Raw genomic sequence first — 11586 nt, forward strand, 5'->3', positions numbered from 1 at the left:
TTTCACCTCGAGTTTTGCAGGGGACGTTCAAACCACAGTAATCAGTAATTAAAATTTGAGACCAGACACTTGGAAATTAAATAAAACAGTTAATTCTTTTATTCTATTGGCAGCTACACATAACCTACATGTAACACTTCTATATCGTGATGTGGAGAAGTATTCCTTTATTACGTATGGATAGTCAGCTGTCTCAATAATCCAGTGAACTACTCAGTGTTTTCAGTAAACTCCTTTACTGCTGAAGTCAGCCTGACTCAGCTTGCATTCTATCTTTGCTAAATGTTGTAAAGGCTTCCACCTTTCACTTTTCAACAGCTTTTGTGCCATTAATAGTTATCAAAAAAAAAAGATTTATCCACAAGATCTTCAGCATCATAAGCCTATATATAAAATGAGGTTTCAGAAACCTACAACCCTTCATCATGATCCTTTCCATCCAAAGGTTTCAACTGTTGTGTAGAGTCCCCAAAGCACACCTCATATAAGCTCAGTATTTCATTAGTATACAATATCTCTTGCTTTTGCTTTTCCCTCCAGTCTTACCTCTGTCTTAATCCATTTTGCATTGCTATAAAATATCCAAGGCTTGGGTAATTTATAAAGAAAGAAGGCTTATTTGACTCGCCATTCTGGTGCCTAAAAAGATTGGGCCTCTGAATCTGGTGACGACCTCAGCCTGCTTCCACTTTTGGCTGAAGGCAAAGAGAAGCTGGTTGTACAGGTTACATGGTGAAAGAGGAAGCAGGTTGGGGTGGGGAAGGTGCTAGAATTTTTTTCAACAATCAGCTCTTACAGGAACCAATAAAGTGAGAATGCATTCACACTAGGGCATTAATCTGTGTGTGAGGGATTGACTTTCATGATCCAAATACCTCTTATTATGCCTGAACTCCAACCTTGCAGATCAAATTTCGACATGAAGTTTAGAGGGGATAAATATCCAAAGCATAGAAACCTCCTTCTTGTAAAATTCTTATAGGCAGCACTGTTTCTAAGAATTTTGCTACAACTGATATTGCTGATAGGGTTCTAGGTTTGGGTACCCAAATTCATGTCATTGATGTTGGTGTTGATGTTGCCTGCTGATATCCCCAATGCCTATAGTTGTCCCTGAAGAGGTCAGAAGTATGGTGAGATGGCCTTGTCCCTAAGTCTGCGCCCTGCTTTGTCAGCTGGTCACTGAATCAATGTTGCTTGTATTTGAATTCTATGAGGTCTTTCAAGTAATGGGCTCTTCAGTTTCTGATTTAACCTTTTTCTCTGGGTTCAGTACCAATTCAGTGAGCCAAGTAAAGCAGATTTAGACTGCCCCATAGCAACTGCATTCCATATTTTTCAGATGTACATGGAAACAAGAACAATCCTTCCTACTTTTCAACCCTCTCCTCAATAAAAAAAAAACAACATTTTCTATTTATCACAAATAAATTTAGATGTCTTATTTTGGGCTCCCCCAGAATACCCTAATACCCTTAAGAAAATATATTACTATGATCCATTAGATTATTTGATGAAATAAGTAATTATAAGTGAAGTAAATTAAGAAAAGTACTTAATACTTTTCTTAATTAAAGAATCTTTCTTTAATTTTAATTAATTAATTTTAATTAAGTAATTTCGTAATTAAAGAAATTAATTAAAGGCTTCACTTTTGGTCAGTTGACTGGGTGGCTGGGTTCACTTTACTCATGATGTTCCTAGGAGATCTTTCAACTATCTAACAATGTAAATGCTCATGGCAAGGTCTTGGTGGCAGTCGTTGTCTACCTGCATGCAACCACTTACTTATAAAGCTGTGATAGGGCATAGGTATTTGTCCCCTCGAAATATCATGTTGAAATGTAATCCCCAGTGTTGGAAGAGGGGCCCAGTGGGAGGTGTTTGGATCATTGGGGGTGGATCCCAAATGAATGGCTTAGCAACATCCCCTTATTGATGAGTGAGTTTTTTGCTCTGAGTTGATGTGAAACTGGCTCTTTAAAAGTGTGTAGCATCTCCCCGCTGTCTCTCTTGCTCCTGCTCTCGCCATGTGATATGCTGGCTCCCCCTTCTCCTTCAGCCGTGATTGGAAGCTTCCTGAGGCCTTCACCAGAAACAGATACCAGCACCACACTTCCTGTATAGCCTGCAGGACCATGAGCCTGTTAAACTTCTTTTCACTGTAAATTACCCAGTCTCAGGAATTCCTTTAGAGCAATACAGAAATGGACTAACACAAACTGTACAATGAAATCAGGCGGGTATAAGCACTGATTTATTTTCAGCTTTAGGAAATACTTTGAGGCTTATATTCATAAAAGATTATCTGTGAAAGTAGTATTTACCAACTAAAAACTATCAGAGCTATAAAGTGTTCAGTTATAAGCCAACTTAATTTTATAAATAATTTCCTTTTGGGATCACAAATGCACTAGGTAAAAAAGAGTAAAAATAAAAAAATCAAGTGTGCTAATTGTGAAATTAAACATAAATAATTCAGCTGCCTATGACTGCAAACTACAGGCTTGAATGAACATAAGAAAATATTCACACTGAACACAGAATTCTCACAAAGTTTCTTACAAAATTTTCCTGGGCAGATCAGAAGCAGAGTAAACAAAAGACAAGAAAGAAAAAGACAAAGCAAGGGAGAACATGCTCAGAAAAAACAACACAAATTCTAGAACAAATTCTCTCCTTTCTTTGTATATAATTGCTGAGATACTTAATTCCTGTTTCAACTTTGGTTGATTTGATCATTTCAATTTTGATTTAATTTCTAATTTTCTTTTTTTTATTGTATTATTATTATTATACTTTAAGTTTTAGGGTACATGTGCACAATGTGCAGGTTTGTTACATATGTATACATGTGCCATGTTGGTGTGCTGTACCCATTATCTCATCATTTAACATTAGGTATATCTCCTAATGCTATCCCTCCCCCCTCCCCCACCCCACAACAGTCCTCGGAGTGTGATGTTCCCCTTCCTGTGTCCATGTGTTCTCATTGTTCAGTTCCCACCTATGAGTGAGAACATGCGGTGTTTGGTTTTTTGTCCTTGCGATACTTTGCTGAGAATGATGGTTTCCAGTTTCATCCAGGTCCCTACAAAGAACATGAACTCATCATTTTTTATGGCTGCATAAAAAATAGTATTCCATGGTGTATATGTGCCACATTTTCTTAATCCAGTCTATCATTGTTGGACATTTGGGTTGGTTCCAAGTCTTTGCTATTGTGAGTAGTGCCGCAATAAACATACATGTGCATGTGTCTTTATAGCAGCATGATTTATAATCCTTTGGGTATATACCCAGTAATGGGATGGCTGGGTCAAATGGTATTTCTAGTTCTAGATCCCTGAGGAATCACCACACTGACTTCCACAATGGTTGAACTAGTTTACAGTCCACCAACAGTGTAAAAGTGTTCCTATTTCTCCACATCCTCTCCAGCACCTGTTGTTTCCTGACTTTTTAATGATCGCCATTCTAACTGGTATGAAATGGTATCTCATTGTGGTTTTGATTTGCATTTCTCTGATGGCCAGTGATGATGAGCATTTTTTCACGTGTCTGTTGGCTGCATAAATGTCTTCTTTTGAGAAGTGTCTGTTCATATCCTTCGCCCACTTTTTGATGAGGTTTTTTTTTTTTTCTTGTAAATTTGTTTGAGTTCATTGTAGATTCTGGATATTAGCCATTTGTCAGATGAGTAGGTTGCGAAAATTTTCTCCCATTTTGTAGGTTGCCTGTTCACTCTGATGGTAGTTTCTTTTGCTGTGCAGAAGCTCTTTAGTTTAATTAGATCCCATTTGTCAATTTTGGCTTTTGTTGCCATTGATTTTGGTGTTTTAGACATGAAGTCCTTGCCCATGCCTATGTCCTGAATAGTATTGCCTAGGTTTTCTTCTAGGGTTTTTATGGTTTTAGGTCTAACTGGCTTAACTATAAAATCTATCCTCATGCATATATAAGCATTATATGTAAAGTGATGACTATGACTGTATTTGGAGATAGAGCCTTTAAGGATGTAATTAAGTTAAAATGAAGCCAGTAGGATGGGCCCTAGTTCAGTTTGCTAGCATCCTTATAAGAGGAATACATTTGGGGCTAGGCATGGTGGCTCACACCTGTAATCTTAGCACTTTGGGAGGCCGAGGTGGATGGCTTACCTGAGCTCAGGAGTTCAAGACCAGTCTGGGCAACATGGAAGAACCTTGTCTCTACAAAAAATACAAAGATTAGCCAGGCATGGTGGCATGTGCCTGTAGTTCCAGCTACTTGGGGGGCTGTGGTGGGAAATTACCTCAGCCTGGAGAGGTCGAGGCTGCAATGAGCCATGATCATGGTACTGTACTCCAGCCTGGGCAACAAAGTGACACCCTATCTCAAAAAAAAAAAATAAATTTGGACAAATAAGAGACACTAGGAATGCTTGTGCACAGAGAAAAGTCCATGTAAGGGAATAGCATGAAGGTGGCCACTGCAAAAAACAGAGAGAAGCCTCAGTGGAAAGCAGACTTGCTGACACTTACCCTTGGACTGCTAGACTCCAGAAGTAAGAGAAAATACATTTCTCTTGCTTAAGCCACACACTCTGTAGTATTTTTTTTTTTAATGGCAATTCTTGCAAAATCATACACATGGGGAAAATTTGAAGAAAGAAAGGCCTATGAGAGAAAAGTTTTCTTAATGTGTTTAACGAGCCAGCTATGTAGAACTGTATTCATAAACCACAGATGGGCCTTCAAAGTTCCTGGTTCTTACCAAGATGATGACTCATCATGGCTGCTAGATCATTCCCTTGATATCAATCTCAGAGAAACTATAAAGGGAAAAGACCAAGATGCAAGATATGGAAGAAATTGTGGGGCATCCCTCGATTGATAACAAGTTGTTTTAAATGCAATTGTTTATAGGATGATAGATTTGGCCTGAAACAGGAGGATGGATATCCAGCATGTCTATACAAGGATAAGAGAGAAACAGTAAATTTGGAATTCTGCTTGTGATCCTCTCTCTCCATTGATTTTTTTTTAATCTTTAGGATTAAAATTGGGACATTGCAGAATCCCTATATGATTAGGACCTAGGAAAATAGAACAGAATCTCTTTCTAATTTTATTTTTGAATGCCACATTTAGTGCCACTTCTTAAAGACAAACTAAACAGTATTTCTAAGAACACTTCTCCCCAGGGGTCAAAGAATAAAGTTCTAACTTCTAAAAAAATTTTGGGGATGAAAAGCAATGATGGTTAGGGTCCTAAGGCATCTGATGACCTCTGCTTGTTACCACTGAACCCCTTTAGTCTAATATGAATGACAATTGGGTCTTCCCTCAATATGAACTGCCAGACAGTAGTGCCACCCCTAATTAGCTCACATATCGAAGTAACAAGACATATAGCTATTTCAAAATAAATATTCATATTTATATTTGATAACATAAGTTGAAATATTAGAACAGACAATATAAGATTTTAAAATTAGCCTAATAAATACCTTAAAAGAGATAAGATTAGCAGTATGAAACAATAATAAGATCTTTTAAACCAAGCAGAAATATTACATATAATAGCTGATTAAAACTCAGCCTGAAGTCTCTTAACTGGAAGGGATGAAAATCTTCTCAGAGATCTGACTGCAAAAGAGTGTCAAGAACTGGAAACATCCAAGGAAGAAAACAGAAGCTGCCGGCTGACATTCAGAGGCTGAAGGATGAGACAACGGAAATAGCTAACGAAATTGAAAATCTATGATCCACAGAAGAAAGGAAAAACAAGCAGAGGAACAAACAGGTAGCCATAGGCAGGGAAAAAAGAAGTAACACGGACCTTAAAAAGAGGATTTAAGGTTAATATGTCAACTTTATATATGTCAAATTTGAGTTTTTTGTTATACTTTTGGTAAGATTGTTTACATTTATCATCAGTCCAATGGGTTAGTTTGAGGATGAATGAAGGTCCTTCCCAGGCTCTGCATCATGGCCTTTAGACAGTTACCCAATTATAAGAAATACCAGGCGGGGCGTGGTTGCTCACGCCTGTAATCCCAGCACTTTGGGAGGCTGAGGCAGGCAGATCACAAGGTCAGGAGATCGAGACCATCCTGGCTAACACGGTGAAACCCCGTCTCTGCTAAAAATACAAAAAATTAGCTGGGCGTTGTGGCACGCGCCTGTAGTCCCAGCTACTCGGGAGGCTGAGGCAGGAGTATGGCGTGAACCTGGGAGGCGGAGCTTGCAGTGAGCCGAGATCGCGTCACTGCACTCCAGCCTGGGCGACACAGTGAGACTCCGTCTCGAAAAAAAAATAAAAAATAAAAATAAAAGAAATACCAGTCATCCTATGTGGAAAAGTACTCTTACTAATTTGCATATATCATTCTGTCATATGAGCACATGCAAATTTTTAAGTACATAGAATGTTACTGTCAATAAAATTCAACAAATGATACGTGAGCAGTAGCTATATATCTGACACTTTGCTAGATGCTGTTAGGGAAAAGATAACACAACAGTCAATAAAATAGAGGCTCTATCATTAAAAAGATTAATAACCTAAGAAGATAGATGAATGATCCAAAAATACATCTAATATTATTATTGTAACTGTACATATATATATTTTTCTTAGCCATATTTCCAATAGAATGTAAGCTTCATTAGAGATACTAAGTCTTATCAATTGTTATGCCCCTATTGGCCAATGCCTCACACGTGGTAGATATTTAGTAGCATATTTGATAGTGGATGACCAAATGAACAATAATAAGTAAAAAGTGCTGTGAATATGCAGAGGGAGAGAGATTTCTGATAGAATTAGTGAAAACCTTTTGACGGAGGAAATGAGGTTTATGCTAGAAATTGGAACACAATCAAGAAATTGTCCATAGTAAAAGAGAAAGGAAAGCAAACTACTTAAAATTTTCAAAGACAAGGAAGCAAGAGAAAGTAGAGAATAAGGTTTGTCATATGCCTCATATATAAACATATGATATTCATATATACACATGTATAGTAAGCTGTGTTAGTCCATTCTCACATTGCTAGAAAGACTTATCTGAGACTGCGTAATTTATAAAGAAAAGAGGTTTCATTGGCTCACAGTTCTGCACGTTGTACAGGAAGCATTGCTGGGGAGGCCTCAGGAAACTTAGAATCATGGCACAACATGAAGGGGAAGCAGCATGTCCTATATGACTGGAGCAGGAGGAACAGAGTGAAGGGGGAGGTGCTTCACACTTTTAAACAACCAGATCTTGTGAAAACTCATTCACTATCACAAGAACAACAAGGGGAAACCTGACCCCCCTGATCTAATCACTTCCCATCATGACCATCCTCCAACACTGGGGATTACACTTCAACATGAGATTTGGATAGGGACTCAAATCCAAACCATACCATACAGTCATGCACTGCTTAATGATGGGGATCTGTTCTAAGAAATGCATCATTATGTGATTTCATCATTGTGTGAACATCATAGAAATACTTACACAAACCTAGATGGTATAGTCTACTATGGAAGGAGGCTATGTGGGATAGCCTATTGCTTCTGGGCTACAAATCTGTATAGCATGTTACTGTATTGAATACAGTAGGTAATCACACCACAGTGGTTTTTGTGCATCTAAACATGGAGAAGGTACAGTAAAAATATGAGATTATAATCTTATGTGACCACCATCACTTCTGGTCCATCCTTAACAAAAACATCATTATGTAGCACATGACCGTATATATTAACAAAATATTTTCTGCCAAAGAAACCCATATTTCAAGAGGCTAATTTTATTTTAATTTGGAAATGCTTATTATGTTTCAATTTCCCTTCAGCTTTGACTCTCTCCCAGTTTTTGATCTCATGCAGGTAGGTTCAAGGGTTTCCTAAAGTGATAAATGTGTATCCTCACATAATGAGCTGCCAACTTGCTTCATCAACAAAAATCTGGCATCATTGTACTGGTGGTGTTTTTGAGCAAGGATTATGATGCTTTTCTTCATATACTTAAACATGAACTATAATGTCATGGGTTTCTTAATTTAATGGTGAGGAATCACAACAAATTAAAGACAATAATTTACCAGCATGAGGCCTGCTATTTACCTTTTGTGAAAGGGATTTATTTCTTGAATACATGCAGAATTATTACTTCTGGAATGCAAATTTAGAGACATATCTCATACAGAATGAAATTTCAACTAATGAAGTTAGCAGTGGGAATTGGAATTATCAAGTATTTACATTTTTTTGTACAAATTTGAATTACATTATACTAGTGATGCTAATGGGATTTAAACATATTTATTCTCAACACGATCTTAAATCTCTACACGATTAGTGTATTTAATCAACAGAATTCGCAGTTTTCTTTGAATATATTTAATTCATTCTTCATGATTATTATAATTTGGTACAAATATAGTGAAAGAAAGGAAAACAGGCATATTTCTAAAACCAAACTGCCTCGTTTATTTCCTTGGCTCTCATAAATTCCCCCTCTATTTCCTTAAAAGAACATTGATATGTTATTGCAAATATTGGTGGGCCCTTCCATCTGAGGACAAATTTTGCATTTGATTACGTTGGAATGAATGAGATCTTGCACAGAGTCTGTGGCTAAATGGGAAGAATGAATGAAAGTAATAGAGTATGGTGCAAACATTAATGAATTTTCCCATTCTCACACCTTTAATTTCTTTTCCTGGAACATCATTAAAAGATAGCTTCTGTTTATTCATAATGTAATTTTAGTTATAAGACAGAAAAAAGGCTAATGTAGGAGTCAGAGAATCATGGACTAGTTTCTATTTGATTCTTGACAAATAATAAAAGGATTTAATGGACTTTTCCAGTATGTTATTTCAATCTTGTTGTCACACAGATGATGAAAAAGAAGGCCAGATAAAAAAATTTCATAGGCTAAATTAAAGTAATTAAGTTATTTAAAGTTTTAAAAACATTTTGAAAACTGTTCTTGACAATATGTTTATTTGATAATGTGTCATAAGAACTTACTGATGAAATAGACCTTGCTCTATGAATATAAATATGTCTCACTAGTAATATAATACTTTTAAAAAATAAAGTTTTCCTTTGTTGAGTGTTTATTAATAATATGATGTGGGCATCATACTTATTATTAATATACATAGTGATATAGATGCGCTGTATAGATATATTTAATCAATTAAACAACACAAGGGAGACACTCGTATTACTCCTATTTATATAGTTGATAAAATTGAAACTCAGAGAGTTGAAGAGAGTTGCCAGAAGTTATATAATAGGTAGATGAAAGAGGAATGGTATTATTCAAGGTATTTTCACCTTAAAAGTTCATTTTCTTGGTATATATGAAGTATCAATTCCTAACCTTTAATTTCTTCAATTTATTTAATAAGTTAAGAATTAAGGTTATTTTTGGTTAAGAAGTGTCTACTAATTTTAGAGATGTTTCTTAAAATAAGCATAAAATTTAGAGAGTGGGTTATGCCAGAAATATTTCACTGCATTTTATGGTAGAAATTAATGGTATTTCTCAAAAGGTTATAATTGTAATATAATTATAATATTTGAAGAACATGTTTTGGCAAATGAACACAAAAAAGAGCATTCCAAGTATTCAAATATCTACATATGAAGTATGAGACTATGATTAGGGAATGCAGAGTCTTTTAATAAGCCTGATTCATTGTTGTGGGATATGGGAACAGAGAGGATTAACGCTAAGCATGGGAGCAGAGGCTAGTTTATTTTGGAGGGAAGTACAGACAAATCTTGTAGGTACAAGAATTCTGGAATTTAGACTAAGACCAGTTAAAAGCCATTGGAGACTTTAAGCAGGGTACAGCTAGTATAAGTTTCGCACTGAAAATCAAATTTCAAGTAATTTAGTGGCACTGCTTAATATAAAATATTCAAGCAAATTGTCTGATAAATACTATCTACGTTATTTAATTCATAGGTGTAGATTATAGTCCAGAAGGAGATGAACATAGAAATGAACTGGCAGGATGTGAGAAGAAAGAGTAACAGTGCCTGCTATATAAATCTTAATTTTTCATTTTAAAATCATATTTTTTAAAAGAAGGAATAAATTATTTTTATTACTATCACTATTTTGACATATTGATTTAAAGGTGAAAGACGTTAATATTCATAAAGGCAATCTGAGTAGCTTAAAAAAACAAACCGATGTAAAAGTCACAGTTGTGGTTATCTTTCAAATGTTGGTAATGATTTCAGAGGTTGAAAAGGGCTTCTGAGTTGCTGGTAATGGTGTTTCTTTATCTTTATGGTGGCTGTCATATGTCAAATATGTCGAAAAGATCAAGCATGCAAACAATTAGGATCTCAGACTAGAGCAGAAATGAAAAAGAGCAAATATACATGTAAAGATAACACTGGAAAAATTTTCCAAGTTGATTAAAGATATCCAGCAATAGATTTGAAGCACTGCATTTAATAAACAACAAAGCAGAATAAATGTAGAGAAAACCAAATCTAAGCACATTTTAAGCAATCTTAGAGATCAATCTTAAATAGGAATAAAAAATATATTATTTTCACAGGAGAATAAAAATACTAACATCTAACCTAAAAACAGACACAAGAGAAGGCAGAAGACGGGTGGAATCATATTTTCAAATTATTAAAATAATAATTGTCAACCGTGCAGAAAACGATGAACATAGCAGGGTTGAGATTGCTATGCTTAGAAAGACCTTGTAAGGTTGGCCCTTGGTTGGCATTTTCAGACATGTCATTTTTAGTGTGTTCCTTGTAAACAGTTACATGAAAAAAAGCGGCTCACAATAATTAGTTATGTTGTTTAAAGAAAAGCAATATGGTTTATGTTAAACACTTGCTTACCTTCTGGGAGCCTGGAATTTAGGTATGTGGTAGGCAGTGGGTGGTAAGATACAGGCCTAATAAAAACTTTGGAGAGTGAGTCTCTTAGGGGCTTCTCTGGGAAGAAATGTAACACTCACTTGCTGCTTTTTTATAGCTAGGGGAAGAGTGTGCTCTGTGTTAACTGTCATAGCATAAGGAAGCATTAAAGAGCATAAGGGAGTCTGCACATGGATTCCGCTAGACTCCATCTTTCCCTTGCAACCTAGGTACATATCCTTACTGGATCACTGTAATAAATCTTGGCCATGAGTACGTTACATGCTGAGTCTCTTGACTCACTTTGCGAATGTCCGAACGGGAAAGTGGTCCTGGGGAGAACGGCTACCAAGAATTACATACTTATTGATGTTTCTGTCAAAATAATGGCCAAATAATGAAGTTAACAAACAAACAAAAACACATGATCGATAAGAGAACAAAATTAAATAAATACTAAGGAGTATTTTTCTGGAAGAAACAAAATGATCTTGCGTAATTTCTTCAGCAGAAAAAAAAATTAAAAGCAATTGAAATAGCGAATTTGCCAATTACAAAGAGCCACGCTTCAGCCAATCACAGGCAGCCAAGTGATCACATCATACCCCGAAAGGGCAAACACCTAGCTGTGGCCAATTGAGTAATTTTGGTACTTTGCGTCTGTGTCTGTCCTATAAAAGCTCACTGCTTATGCTGCTG

The sequence above is a fragment of the Pan troglodytes genome, chromosome 8, assembly GCF_028858775.2.
Source record: "Pan troglodytes isolate AG18354 chromosome 8, NHGRI_mPanTro3-v2.0_pri, whole genome shotgun sequence".
In the NCBI taxonomy this organism is placed as follows: Eukaryota; Metazoa; Chordata; class Mammalia; order Primates; family Hominidae; genus Pan; species Pan troglodytes.